Genomic DNA, 15,684 nt, shown 5'->3' with positions numbered 1-15,684 from the left:
TTAATTCACTATGAATATCTGTGCATTTCCCTACCTCTTCAGTCAGTATGTGTCAGAGGGGAGTTTTTCATCTGCTCTCTGCTGTATCTGCCAAATTTCTGGAAGATTCAGCTCAGAGCTGACTGTCAAGAGCCTCTTTGTTCTTCCACATTCTTTACCCATGGCTGAACACAAGGCATTTAACCTCTCAGCTTTGATTTTTGTCACTTGTAAAATGGAGAAAATAATCTCTAGTAACTGCCATGAAAGAAGTCAATATTTATCATTGATAACCAGAACGTACAATCCAAGATACCACGCTTGGGCCTTCATCTTCCTTCCATCAAAATCAATGCAAAGTTCTCACCGACTAAAGGAAAGCAGCATATGGCCTTTGCTTCTTTAAGTATCTAGAAATTCTGTGATCACTGAGATATTAAAGCCCTGGTAGTCATTGACTTTTAACCAGACTTTTAGTAACAGTCATGACTTTTCACTGTTAATGTCTCAGAGAAGAAATCAGAGAGGTAAGCATTATTTTTTTTTTAAAGCACAGTAGGAGTTTTACCTTATAGCATGTGTAAAAGCTGATCCCATTCATGCTGCAGTCATTGAGAGTGTGAACTGGCTTCCATGCAATTAGGATAAGACTTTCATTAAATCTTATCTGGAATCACAGTTTTGTTGTTGTTGTTTTCTGTTTGTTTGTTTGTTTGTTTGTTTTCCAAAGCAGTGGATGTCATTCCTTATCATTGCTTTATCATTGCTCACTAAGCTTTTTTTTTTTTTCCGCCTTTTTTTTTTTTCTACACACAGCAACAGTAACAGCAAAAACAGATTTTCACCCTAGGAGTTTCTAATCTGAAAACAACAGGGCCAGAATAAGAAGGCAGTAATGTACAATAGAAGTGGGGCAAACACTACTAAGTCACACAGATTCCTTTTTTGACTTAATTTTAAAAGTTTCATAACTATGAAACTTTATGGCAGTTAAGAAAAGTGTATCGCTTCAGAAAGAGTACAGACGGGAAAGAACAAAAGCATATAGAAGTCAATAAAAGAAATATTTCTAGGAACTATGTATTAAGACTAAGTTAGGTGACTTATGTAACAGCCAGAGCATCATGTCACCCCTACAGATGCAGTTAGGCTGTCTGTCTTTTCAACTAGGATATGAATATAACATGTTTGGTAGATAAAATTAAGCATGCTTATGCAAATATGCTCTTAGATAAACTTAACAGCAACACCATGTCATAGAGCTTATGAAGACCCTGCCTTTTTACTTTATCACATTTAGCAAAAAAGTGAGCACACCAACTACATAAGTGGAATAAACCTGCTGTTTTCTTTCAACTGAGAGTATCATCCCTCAGCCACTTTCAAAGATGAAGTTTTCAGGGGGCTCCAAGCAGACACAGAGGTCAGCCACTGGTGAACTTCCCATTACTACTGAAATGGAATAATGAATTCCAGACCTGAGCTGGTTCTATCTGAGACTGAGAAATTAACAGCGTACTTCTCACATCGGTGTATCCTCAATATCTGAAAAAATGCTTCAGTCTGATTAAAAAAAAACAAACAAACAAACATGTTGGTATAATTTTCATTCAACTTTGGTGATAAAAAATGAAACCAAATGGATGTCTTTTTCACAAACATACTTGTTTGTTTTTATTTTACAGAGGCAACATAAGAGCAGTCAAATTCAGAGACTCCAAAGACAGGTAAAATAAGTTTTCAAATCTCTGATTAAATCAAGCTTCTTTCAATATGAAAAGACTGGAGCATTTTCCTGAAAGTATCTTCAGCTTCAAAATGATTGATGTCCCTGCTGAATGGCAAGACAGGAGAGCAATCTGCAAGCAGTTATGTCTGAAGGAAGAAAGGAAGGCAGGCAGGCAGGCAGGAAAGAGGCAAGGAAGTAGGAAGATATATGGTATGTTTCTATATCAACATGCATGTGTAATAATGCACAAAAAATACCTTTTTTTTTAAAAAAAAAAAGGGATTTTAATAGACACTAATCTTTTAGAAGCAGCCTTAGAAATATTGTGCAATATATGCTGCTAATGTTGGTGTCAGTTGTAATACAAGATAGGGAGGCTGAGAAATAGAGGATTCCTCGGAAAATGAAATAGCATTTCACAGATGAACAAAATTAGGTAAGATAAAACAACTCAATATCTGAAACAGAATAATCTTTTTCCTCTTTCAAAACTAATATACCTATATAAAAGATTGATAACTATCTGATTGCTATTCACTATTTTTCGCTCATAGAAGCCTTCTACCAAGTTACTGCACACAGGCCGCATACAAGAAAATCAGTTCTGTTTTTTTTTAACTGTGACTATTGTAATTAGACCTGTCCATACATGCAGAATGATCAGACAGGGCATGTGAAGCATAGTAGCATTAGTTATTCAGGTGTGACCATGTATTCTCCTAACAGCCTTCAAACACGTAATGTCCTAGAGTCAGTCATGCTTGTTTTACCCAGCAACTAAGTGTTCCTTTGGGGCCTGGTTCTCAATTGAGTTGGCTTCCACGGACTCTGAGTTCTGGGTATCGATGGTTAATCCCAGGGATATCACCAAAATATCAGCCACTATTGAAGTAGGGTACTGATGAGAGTCAGTGCAATGGGCCTAGGTATTGCAGAAAACTTATTTGTAGCTTATTTATCAGTAAGTAGTGCGCCCTCTCATTTCTGGTTGAACTATACAAAATAAAAGTTTAATCCAGCCTCATAAACTAAACAGGAGTAGGGCACAACCATTACATGTAACATCAAAATCCTTGTCAGTTTTAACATAACCACTGCTGTCACAGACAACACAATGGCATAGTTCAGGAGTTACCTTGGAATAAGGACAGTTCCCACACTGCAGGGCAGTGGTCATCTTGATTTGGGGAAAGAGAGTCTAGCCGCATGGATGCAAGCTGTGTCATACTACTTATCATCAGAGCTAAAGAACAAGCTTTAGACAGATTTATTTACAAGTCTTGAAATAGCCATTGAGTACAGCATTTTTTTTTCATCCTCTCTGGCTCTTTACATTTACAGATGCATGTAAATGTATATATGCATCTACCCAAGTCACTGCTTAAATTCTCACTGTGACAATCAAGATGATGTTGTCCTTAGTCTAAATCTACAAAATTCATAACTGTACTCTTCAAGAAATCTTCTAAAACAGAGAATTATTCTCAAAGAATCAACAATTCTTCACAGTGAAAACTGAGAACTATACAAATTGCCAAAGGAAAAATGAGGAAAGAAATGGCATTACCTTATTTATTTTTGAAAACAAGATTGCTGACATTACTCCACCCCTAAGAGGAGGAGGAGGTGGAAGCATTTCAATAACACTTGAGAACTCTGCCAAAGGAATATTTGCTGAAATATTCTAAAGGATTAAACACAATAAAATAGAAAAAAGCACTTGAGAGATATACATGGACAAAGATAGTGCCAAATGGGGAGGGGAGGGGAGGGGAGGGGAGGGGAGGGGAGGGGAGGGGAGGGGAGGGGAGGGGAGGGGAGGGGAGGGGAGGGGAGGGAAGGGAAGGGAAGGGAAGGGAAGGGAAGGGAAGGGAAGGGAAGGGAAGGGAAGGGAAGGGAAGGGAAGGGAAGGGAAGGGAAGGGAAGGGAAGGGAAGGGAAGGGAAGGGAAGGGAAGGGAAGGGAAGGGAAGGGAAGGGAAGGGAAGGGAAGGGAAGGGAAGGGAAGGGAAGGGAAGGGAAGGGAAGGGAAGGGAAGGGAAGGGGAGGGGAGGGGAGGGGAGGGGAGGGGAGGGGAGGGGAGGGGAGGGGAGGGGAGGGGAGGGGAGGGGAGGGGAGGGGAGGGGAGGGGAGGGGAGGGGAGGGGAGGGGAGTGGAGGGAAAAAAAGCAAGGAAAAGAAAAAAAAAGAAAAAAAAAGAAAAAAAAAGAACGCGAGGCAAGGCAAAGGGGCAATCAACCAAGCACATTTTATTCTAGAAGTGTTCTAGCTTTTCTGCAATTCACACAGCAAAAACAAACCAACCAACCAAACAAACAAACCCTCTACATAAATCTTAGCATATCCACATAAATCTTAGCATATCTTTTACTCAGAAAATCAATAAATGACTATCTTCTCATAGCTTGAAACTGTGTTCTGTAAGGACACCATGTGCTTAAATAAGGCTGGTGTACTCATTTGTTAGGGTTCCCAATTTTCATGTCTACTTTATTATAAGACTGTGGAAATTATGTGGTAACATTTTTCCTCCATGGCTCTACAGTTCTCCATGGAGATATGTCTATGTCTGCTTGTGTTGATGGGAAGTTAATTAATGAGTCAATATCACTCCTGACAATACTTTCCCTTTGCACCCATTATCCATCACTTTCAGAGCTGCAGTAACATTGTAAAGTGCAAAGAGTGGTCACTCACACATAACTGTACCTCTTCTGTACATAGCCAGTGTAGGTAACATCCTTTAAAATATATGTAAAATAAAATATTTGGATAAAGGATGAAAAATTCCTAAGTTGATCGGTCTTATCTGTACTGTGAGTGCATGCTACACTGTCTCCTAGATATTTGTTCAAAGCATACCTGCAACATCTTTTATAAGTAGTCTTAGATGTCTACTTTAATGGGAATAAACCCTACACTTATCCTTAAACTTTAACTTGAGTATATTTCAGCATATAGAAGGGGGTGAGATTAATTTCCATTATTTTTCTTTGCTTTGTCTTTATTGAATAACTTTCTAATATAAAATGCCTGAATAGTGCAACAAACAGATCTCTAAGACTCCTGTATCCCAGGGGAGTTGCTCAGCCAGTAAGATATACAACCAAGCACCTTCATGTTTGCTGTCCTAAATCCATGAATCTTGAATCCCTGGATGCACTAGTGGCCCAGTTTCCATAGAATAAGAACATTATAGAAGGGTTTTTTTAGGTTAATTCTTTCCCTCTGATTCTTATTCAGCATAAAGATTGATATACCGTAGGCATTTTACTCTTCTTCACTTTTTGGTCTTTGATTACTAGAGAAGTGTCAGAGAGTAGCAGCTGTTTGAGTGCTAAGACACTGGCTTGGAAGATTGAAATTCCGGTCCTTGCTCTGAAATAGACTTCCACATGTTACCCAGAACAAGCCATAGAAATAGTATGTACCTCAGTTCTTAACTGTGAAATGGAAAGATAAAAAATCTTTCAAATCATGTTACATTATATAGTATAGTACATGGCATGATATGTAACAAAATATGAAAGGTGATCATATGGCAATTGTAAATATAAATATAGGCTAGTTAATCCCAGAAAAAGAGACATATTTTTCACAGAAGTGTCACAGATTCCAATCAACTCTAATGCCAATTGACGGTAAGTCACTTGTGATCCTTCTATTGGAATCAGTTCGCTTTAGGCTAGGCTCTTTCACAACCTTGTGATATTTGAGTTTCCAATACGGAAGGTATTTCAATTAATTTTAGAAGATCAATGACATATTTTCAACAATAAATAATTCTGTCTGCTTCTGGAAAACCCTTTGTTTCCAGCCCTTTATTTTTTGGCATAAAACACCTGACAATCTCTATTCTCTGTACTGAATAAAATATAGAATGGAAACTAAAGCAGAAAAAAGAAAAAAGAAAACTGGTGATGCCAGTGAGAGTTGCAAAAATGCAGCATTGATAAAAAACTGTCGGAATAAAGAGCCAGTGTGAAAGATGTGGAGAAAAAAAAAAAAAAAAAAGAGACCGTTGCTACCTGGAGTAGGAGTTGGATAGTACCTGAGCAGCTGCTAATCAAATATTCACTGTAAAGCAAAAGAAGAAAACTCACTGCAAAGAGAAAACTGAAGGCACATGGGAGAGAGAGTGAGCATGTTTGAAAGAGGAAAAAGAACCAAAGCAGAAGAACACTGTACATGCTAAAAGTCTTGCGGATTTGCTACATGACACATGGACTCCTGGTGAGTGAGACATTATTTTAATGCTCAGCCCCAACAGTTTTCACCGACTTCAACAAACCTTCACATCATACCATTTCACAGCCTGTCATAAGATTACTAGTTGCATCTCCCATTATTTTTCACCCTCTCTCAAACAAACCCTTTTCAGCAAACCCTTCTGAAGTTTTCTAGCTGCCTTGCCCCTTTGTCCGTATTTGCTTCCTTATAGTCATGTCAGTTATAACTCACTGTAAAGCTTAGTTTGTCAGTGTATTACAGACTACAGTTTTGAGCCCCACTAAGGCCTCTAATCTTTTCTAAACCAGCCGTGTTTGTCATAGGTAGAATCATACCTTGAGCTTCTCAAGCAAAGTGGTTAAGCATATTTGAGAGGCATTAGTTTTTAGGGTACAGAAGGCATTATCATGCCAGGAAGCAACATACACTATAGAAAAATGACACATTCACTGCGTCACTAGGTCACAAGTGTTCCTACTGCTCACAACTATCACCTGAGAGTGTCCTGAAAGGCCCCAGCACTGCCCTACAGCAGAAACTCTATCCTGTTTTGTCCACCTGCAATAAAAGTACCTGAAAATGTACAATACATTTGTACATTTGTCATGTCCCCCTGGAGATAACAGGGGCTGGCAGGCTGCTCGGTGCTGCGGTGCCAGTCCAGCAGGGCACCTCAGTCCAGGCTCATCTCATCAGCCGTTTGCCCATCTGCAGGAGGTGGCAGGCATACTCAACATGGAGCATACATCTCAAGTTTCTTGTCAGATTGGTCCACAATGCTCCCTACCTCATGCAAGTCCTCTTTGTGGAAACAACAACGTGTTTCATCATCAGTACATTTTAATTGCTCTAACACTTAATGACCAAGAGGCATAAACATTGTACGCTTTGGCATTAAAATTAGACTAAAATCACAGGATATATATATATATATATTTAATTTGAATTTTATGTATGAATTTATATTTAATTTTATATGTGAATAATGCTATAGTTACTTGTACTGAAGATAAAAAGCAATGCTAGCAACTTTTTTCTTTATCTGAATATTTTTTAAAGCCTTTACAACAGCACCATGAGAAGATTCTCCTCTCACATGGCCTAATTTTTCTTACAGCTCCAAAAATTGCCATCTCAGGATCTAGAAGGTCGAGAGACATGTTTTTCTGCAGATGGCATGAGAGAAAAATTAAGATATGACGTAGAGAACGATGTTAAGTAGCAGCAGACTAATGGAGAACATTTTGTCCTACTTTTGAGAAGAACATCAGGAACAGCTTGTTTTTATAGTGGATCCAAAGTATAATCACTGGCACTATATGATTTCTGCAAGCATCGTACTGCACTAATCACTACCACACTATTGTGAGTTTTGCTGAGCATTTTGTAAAAGACATATTACATTCCACTTTTCCTGCACTTATCTTGAAAATGAATCAGACATACCAAAAACTCTAGATAATAAATAATGATTAAGGTGTACCTTTTAACATTTTTAATAAATTTCAGAGATTTACTGCTTTTCATTTTCACTAATCACCAACAATCAAAACACTGACTAAATCTATGTATGAATTTCTTCTAGGTAAATCACAATAACTAAATCATGGAAGTAAGATATGGCTTTGATGCAAAAGCATAATTTAAAGCACCTCTTTCTTTATCTGCAGCATTTATCCATTTTTGTCATAGTAAAGGCCAAGCATTTTGAAGAACTTTGTAAAATTTTATTTATAAATTTCTATTTAGATATTGATCCAACATCCATACAGAGTCACTGCAAATACAAACCATTAGAAATCTATTTAAAATCTTCTAAGCCCATAACTTTTCTTCAGTCTTGCCATCTCGGTGTTAATAAATAAAACAAAACAACAACAAAAAAGTTTTCAACACCAAGCATTAACTCCATTTAATTGCCCTCCTGGCAAGAAAATGAAAAAAAAAAAAAAAAAAAAAAAAAAAAGCATGTAATACTTTCTAGTTGCATTACTGAATATTCTACTGAGCAGTGTTCATTTAGTATTTTGAGTGTTAAAAAAAAATCCAAGCTGTGCAAAATCAGTTTGCATATATCAAACAGAAATATACTGTGTATCTATGATTGATGGGTCAGGAGCTCATGTAATCTGCTAAGCCTCTGGGCCTGCTAACTGGCTCTTCCAAAATCTGAGAAGAAGCAAATGTTTATGAAACAAATGTTTATGAATCTAATCATTGTTATCCACCTGAGAAAACTGGATGTTAGGAGTGAACTCTGACCCTTTTGAAATCATTGAGAGGGCAGCCATTTGCTTTAGCAGATCAATGTCTTACTATGATTTAATCCAGGTATAAAATTACTTGTATTTCCATCAAGTCAATTTTCAAAATGGGGAAATAAACCTGATTATTCTTTTAGCAAGTCATTCAGGGTCTCTTGTGTTTTGCCTTCAGTCTTTTTTTTTTTTTTTTCTGTGATTTATGGGTTTCAACATTTAAGAAGGAGAGGTAAAGAAAGGGTTTCCTCCAGGATACGGGCAGTTTTTTCTCTTTCAACCTCCAGTGCTGTTGAGGATTTGGCACAGGATCCCCTACATGCTCAACGTTTGAGAGAAACGTTGCTACAGCCTCTTGGGATTTTCTCAATACTGTTTCTAGACAATCTATATTTTGTAACAATGCCTTTTTCATCTAAACTAGATTTCCCTTAAACAACAACAAGAACGAAAATCAGAAAAATATTTCTGGTTTGTTTCAGCCCTTCCCCTATCCTTAACTGAGGAAAATATCGTTCACTGTTTCAGAAAAGAGTCTAAAAAATGATATTTCTCACAATGCACCACTACTAATCTAAAAGATCTAAAATCGTAAATAATGGCACATATCTGTATAAAACTATATATATAACTGTATATATATATATACACTTATATTCTATATCTATAACACTATATGTATACATATATGTATAGATTTCTTTTAAAGCACACAAGGACCAGGGTTTCATTTTATTGTTAAAAAAACATGTATTAGCTGCAACAGCCATCAAGTTCTTCTGGCCTTTAGCCAACTACAGCCAAAATTTTATTTGTATCAGCAACTGCAGCAGCCTAAGTAAAGGGTACCCTTGGGGTCTGGCTTGTGTAAGTGGGGCTGTCTCTGATCACAGCCGCATCAGGGCCAGCTCTCCTGGCAGAGGATGTTTCTGTGCCCTTTCCTGCACATTCCCGCAGTGCTGTGGGGTGCTATGGCTTTATAATGAGGGAGTCACTTTCCCTGCAGTCTTATGGTAAAGGCAAAGCTGCTTGTACTTCCCTAAGAAATGTTTTTCACCGCTTTGAAAACACAATCTGTGGGAAGATTGTTCCTCTGTCACATGAAGTCAGCTCTCCCTCCCCAAACTGGGAGTGTTAAGGATAAATGATGTGTGTGTGTGTGTGTGTGTGTATGTGTGGATAACAGCCTCTTAAATTTTAATCGAGTTTATACATAAGTTTCTCTGCTGATGGTGTAAGTGTCGGAAATACAAAGCATGCACACGCACCTCCCAGCAAATGAAACGTGTCAGCAAGTGCTGCAATCAATAACAATATAATATTCTTTCCTAAATAATGGTACAGCAGCAGAAGTGTGTAAGACAGAGATGAATTATTCAGCAGGTCTGCTTTGCTGCTACATTGCTCCTTCCATGCTTTAAGCTTTCCTACAACTGAAACACCTGGCACAGCGCTCTCTGACTTCATCTTCTTCTGAATACTTAAATTTCTTTTTTTTTCTTGTACAAAAATTAAGTTTCCTAAGTGCCTAAAGCTTTAAACAGTCTTCAACTGCAAAATTGTGCGATGTCTTGAAGTTTTTAAGTGCCTTATTCCTACCTGATGGCTTCATACGGAGATGTGCCATATACGTTAGCAGGCAGCTGAATATTAAATATTTTTAAAAGTAAATGCTTCATAACATGGAAAATTTAATCCAGTAAAGGTTGGATGACATTCTGGACAGAGTTTTCATTAAAAGACACAGGGCAGATGCAGTCAACTGGTTAAAATGAAAGCCCAGGTTATGAAATGTTTATTTAGATTGAACAGTATGTTACTCCCACATAGCTAGATACTGTTTGGCATTAGCTAGAACACAGTACATAATAATTTAGTTTTGCAAAAGAAAACTATGCAAGATATTTTTGGTAACCTAGTTCTCTAAAATGCATATATGATTTAAGTATATGTCCTGCAGCATGTAATTAAATACAGATTATGTGACCTTCATACACTGAACAAGTTTTGTAAAAGTTAAGATATACATGCAAAACTATATGGTTCACAGACTGAAGGTAATTTATGCAAGATGAACAGAAAAAAAAAAATGAAACCCTTCTTTGACAATCTGAAAGAAATTTATTGCATTTTCTTTCTCTTACACTTACTTAAGCAATTCTGGAAATTATTTAAATCTTTTCTCTGGATATAACACACTTGTGTCCAGAGATGCTCATCCAATCTTTTATTCTGCTAGATACCTCTTAACATATCTTTTGTGTTCTGCCCAACTCACCTTTAAATGCCACAAGCAATACAAATCCGTCATCTCTCTTTTGGGAAGCTGCCTGATTCTGTAATACAGCTTACCGCTAAGTACTTTCTCTGGTACTCAAGCTATATTTCTCCCATTTGATTCATGTTCTACTCCCATCACTTCGAGTTAACTCCCTCTGCCCCTACTATCTAAATGAAGGAGGTCTGATTTCTACCTGTGCCTCGATAACTGCTCTGAATGAAACAGTGAGAAATAAACACGCCTGTTCTTCAGAAGGTCACTTCAGAGATCTCTCTGCCATCATTCTGTTCCTTAGCCACTTGCTGCTGTCCACTGTCAGAAGCAGGACCTCTGCTGTGACCCCAGATAGCTATTTTCCTTTTCTAGGAGACACCACTGGATTGCCATTGAAATGCCTCAGCACTCCTGGAGGAATATGATGTTTCTTAACAGGCAGCACATAAACTCTTGAGCCATTGCATAAGAAAGGCTTGTAATAACAGTTTAATGCAACACCAAAATGCCATGTGCCTCTGTCAGTGGCTGATATACAAACCTGCATTGCAACCATCAAACATTGCTTCTGCCAAGGAGCAGAAAGAATGCACATGGAATAAGGTCACAAGGTTTTGACCTAGATTTCAGTCAGCAGGAGACTGCATCAGAAGATAAAAATTGGACATACTACAGTGCCCTTGATGAAAAGGCTACAGCCCTGAGTGAATGAAGAAAATAAGGTTCAACCTAGCCTTTGCAACACTCTATGTATAACAGAATGAGAACTGATTGTGCATTTTTTGTCTGCAGCATTCTTTGTGATAATATCTTCCAAACTGTTGCTTGGAGCAGAGAAAATAGCTATTTGACTCATGACCACTGAAACAGAAAATCTTTGCTAAACAAACCATTAAATTTTATAAGCAAAGTTTGGAAAAGTTGACTGGCAAATCTATGCAAAAGCACTTATGCACAAACTATACTTTTCTACCAGAATCCTTTCTTGTTTCCCCTTGAGTTTAGCAGCTAAGAAACGTGACCTGTCTAGTCACCGTAATTATTAGAATAGGTTGACAAAGAAGCAATTTTCTTTAAAGCAGTTTCATTAACTTTGGCAAATGGAAATTAAATGCAAGTTTTCAGAAATGCAGTTACTCTAGCAACTGCAGAACATGAATGAAAAATAAAATGCATGAAATATGAATAAGTACATGATGATCATACCCACCCCTGTCTGTATCAAAGTGGAGTAAATAGTATCAGTTCTTCTACCTAGAGAATAACTATTTTCCATAAATCTTACATGTCCTCAGGACAAAATAAAACTGTTGTTTCTGTTATATGGAGGAAAATAATTTATTAAGGGAAAAAATGACAAGACCACATATGAAAATATATTGTAAACTGTTATCTGCAATTGTTCAATGAAACAATAAATCAGGTTTTATAATTTCAGATGACAATTCAGATCTACTAAAATTATCACTTGGTTTTATCCAAATACTTGTAATCTTAAATTATCTTCTATTACTTCACTCATTTACGTTCTAGTGAAATTTATGTATTAAATAGGTCCCATAAAACAGAGTTACAACTCTCCAGCTGAAAGTGATACAACTATAAAATGATTTGATCTCATTTTAAAGGGCTTTTGTCTATGGCCATACTAGCTCATTAGAATTGTTCTATTTTCACTACAGCATCTTCACAGAAAAGGGTTAATTTCTTTTAAATTTTTATATTGCTGAATTTATTAGGAGTACTGTGTTGAAAATTTCCCTATCTCAAATCCACCTGTAACAGTTCTTCCTGTGAAACTTCCACATGAAATTTCATCAGTACAGATGTAAATAAAGTAACAGAGATTAATGTCCAAGATATTTCTTGGATAATAATGAATGGCAAATATTACTGATGAACAGAAGCCAAACTTCAAATAACCTTCTTCAGATGGACATCCAGTGTCAAATTTCACTCACATCCGTGACACAGGCAGGTTCTGTTCACATCAACAAGAGTTTTCTTAAATAAATAAAAAGTGTTTGCAGGAAAAGAAGCCCTCATGTACATGGAGGAAGGGATAATATGCAATGTATTCTCCCACATGCAGGAGACCTTATAACGCAGGTCCATACAGTGAGCATGTTGAGATGGGAATAGGAAGAGAAAAGCCAAACAGGATTTGAGATTGTGCTTTTCAGACTGGCATATAAAAACAGCTGAAAACATAAAATGGAATAAAACACGACAAACAGTTGAAGGGAATATACCCTAAAATGAAGACTTAGCTCCATAAGTGCCCTAGATTCTAGATTATCTGTAAGGGTTTCCAGTACAAAGGTCCTGTACTTCATGCTCCTCTCTCCAGCTTCTTGATATTTAGGCAAGACTTCCTTTGCACAGATTTGCACCAAGTTGAAACAGCCATCCTAATTTACTCATATCATAAAATTATAACTTTGCTACTGAGCTTTAGGAATTCTATCATATGTAACTCTAACTTCAGCAGAGTTCAAAGCTATGTACACTGCTGAGATACCTGTCCTAATAAAAAAGAATGAAAATGTTGTTTTGTTTTGTTTCTTTCTGTGTGTGTTTTAATGATCCTATTTGATAAGTAACTGAGTAGTTGTACGTAGGCATATGTTCATTTTCTGCTATTGATACAAATTTCTTATGTCATCTTGGCCAAATCACTTAATCACTTAAGCATGTTTGCCAGTTCGGAGGAAAGGAAAACCTCCTATTTCACAGAAGTTTATGATAATAGCTAAATTCCAACTGTCACTCTGAGATAGTATGGTGATAAGGGCAACAACACCTTCTAACCAGATTTCTAATGTCACTGAGATGGCTCATCCATTCCACACCGCAATGTAGTAGCTCAGCCTCTGGTGAGTCCTTTCTTGAGACAGAGATTTAGGTGGTACTATTTCTTTCTTACACCATAGTAAGTGAACCCAGCAGTCTAGTGCAGCACAGGAAACTATTTTGTCTGAAGGTTAATTTTAAAAACAATAAAATAATTAACTCGAAAAAAAAATCAAATTTCCCTGAGCAAATCTTTTCCCCGTGAGGCAGGAAAGACTGAAATCTGAATATCTGTGTAAAAACAGTGGTTTGTCCCTGTATATAGTTCAAAATATGTTCTTTCCACATGAATTAACTTATCTTCATCTTTAGTTAAAGCCACTTCCAGACTATTCACGGCACATTTTTAGAAAAGACCACTGTAGATACTGTCTGTGTACACCAGCTCTAAAATAGCATTAAAAGAAGTTGAATCTGTTTTAAAAATAATTTTCTATTTAACTAACACATTTTCATGATAAACATGCAATTATAATTGTATATTTTATCTGATATAGTGCACAAATATATTCAATTATTATATTTAATGTGATTTGTTTTGCAGCAGTTCACATAACTTATATTCCTAAACAGAAGCACAGTTACTGAAATTTACACCATTAAATTAAGAAGAAACAAAGTCTGTGAACATCTTTGGACAATACTCAGCCCACTTTGAAACATTTCAAAAACTGTTTCTGGTTCACCTCATAAAGCTGTCTCTCGTCCACAAGACTTCTTCTTCAGAAGTCTCCAAATAAGATACATGATGCATGAACAGAAAGAGATGTGACTCTTTGTATAAATGGCTTTATTTTATAGAAGCTGAAAAAGATTTTAACATAGTGTGGAGCCTTTTGGCAGTACTACAGTAAAAATCTTCATTCACCATCCAACTATGGGTAAGATTCATCTAGAGTAATGTTATGACAAGATGTTTGTGTTATAAGTTGGGGTAGTCACTAAACTTCCCTGTGGAGTAAAAACCAACCAACCAAACAAAAACACGGAATCCCCCCAAACCAATTCATCTCATTTATTTTGCCTGCCTAGTTTAGGATAGATGATGCTTTGGAGGTGTCCCTGTCCACTGACTTTATTGGTAGTTGGTGACCACTGTGCTATTACTGTAGGCAATTCCATGTATTAGGATAGTTCCAGGCCAGCATCTTTACATTGTAGCCCTTGAAGCACATAGGAAAAGATGTCAATTAGCTTCTCACCATCTTATGTCTTCATTATTGAAACAGTCTCCCCCCTTGCCTCAAAAACTTTGATCTTGACACACTAGCAGCCATGCAAAATACTCCTGCAAAAGAAAATTTTATTGGTCTGATGTTTTCATCATATTCCTTTATGCTCCTTCTAAAGATTGTCTCATCTATATTATTTACTTTGGCACACAAATTATTATATTTTTTTTAACATTCAAGAACATTCCAACTATCCATCAATTTTTATTCTATATTGATAGTTTGGCCTCTGTCCTTGAGCCCATGAGCCTAACTTCTGTCATCTATCCGCTTTCAAACAAATACCTCTCTGTAGCTGTATCAAGCCTGGTGGAATATCTAATGTCTACCCACTTAGAAAGCTAGTCCATTCTTTTAAAATTTTCACTTTTAATTGTCTTTTACCATAAAATAACTCCTTGCTTTCTTTGTCCTTCTGATTTTACACAGATTTTAATCCTGTGTTATATGTAAGTGTTGGGGGCAGGATACACCCTTGTGATCTCTGTATGGAACCCAGTCAATGGATTCTTGGTTCTAAGTGTTAGAACATGTTGGGGGAAAGGGGTGGTGGTTGTGGTGGTAACAGTTTGAAAACTTAGCATTTTTTCCTAAGAGTCTCATGTCTTACTCTGCAAATGGAAAGCATACTGCTTCTTTTATAAAAGCCTTCCAATTTTTACCACAGTTTAACACGGGAGAGCTCTATGAATTGTTTTTGATAGGTACATAAATTTACTAAATTACACATTGAAAAAAAAAGGTGTCCAGCATTGTCAAATATAATTGAATAAAAGCATCCTAATTTTGATACTAGCACTGGTGTCTCAGCAGAATGTTCTTCTTGTTCCCTGTTAGAACAATAAATATAGAACAAGGAGTTTAATGGTATTCTTTTTTAGACCAAACTGTTGGGGTGAAGTAATTGCTTTTGGTGCTCACAGTATCTGTAGCTAGATGAATTTACAAGGAAAGCACTTTAGCCTTAGAGCAAAATTATGAATATGTATCAGACTCCCACATTGCATTTATTGTCTCCAATACACAAAAATCAAATTTGGCATAACATGAAGAGAAATTAACTAACAAACTTCCTGAAGTAGAAAACTATTATTTAAAGTGACAGTCTCACCCCTCTTTGCCTTTAAATAA

General features: G+C 36.8%; 1 protein-coding gene across 30 annotated transcripts in view; it reads right to left on the bottom strand.

Moving 5' to 3' along the window:
• Positions 1–15,684, bottom strand: part of PCDH9 (protocadherin 9) — an 803,467-nt gene that overhangs the window by 733,281 nt on the left and 54,502 nt on the right. For 6 of the 30 annotated variants that reach the window (XR_014578269.1, XR_014578270.1, XR_014578271.1 and 3 more), the window contains exon 3: positions 14,524–14,609. The exons of the other annotated variants lie outside the window; for them this stretch is intronic. The gene's annotated coding sequence lies outside the window, so the exon portion shown is untranslated. The remainder of the gene's footprint in view (positions 1–14,523; positions 14,610–15,684) is intronic. 30 annotated transcript variants of the gene reach the window in all.

The sequence above is a fragment of the Anser anser genome (assembly GCF_964211835.1).
Source record: "Anser anser genome assembly, chromosome: 1".
Classification (NCBI taxonomy): domain Eukaryota; kingdom Metazoa; phylum Chordata; class Aves; order Anseriformes; family Anatidae; genus Anser; species Anser anser.
The sequence above is the reverse complement of the archived record's forward strand: the minus strand, read 5'-3'. Positions and strand labels throughout refer to the sequence as shown.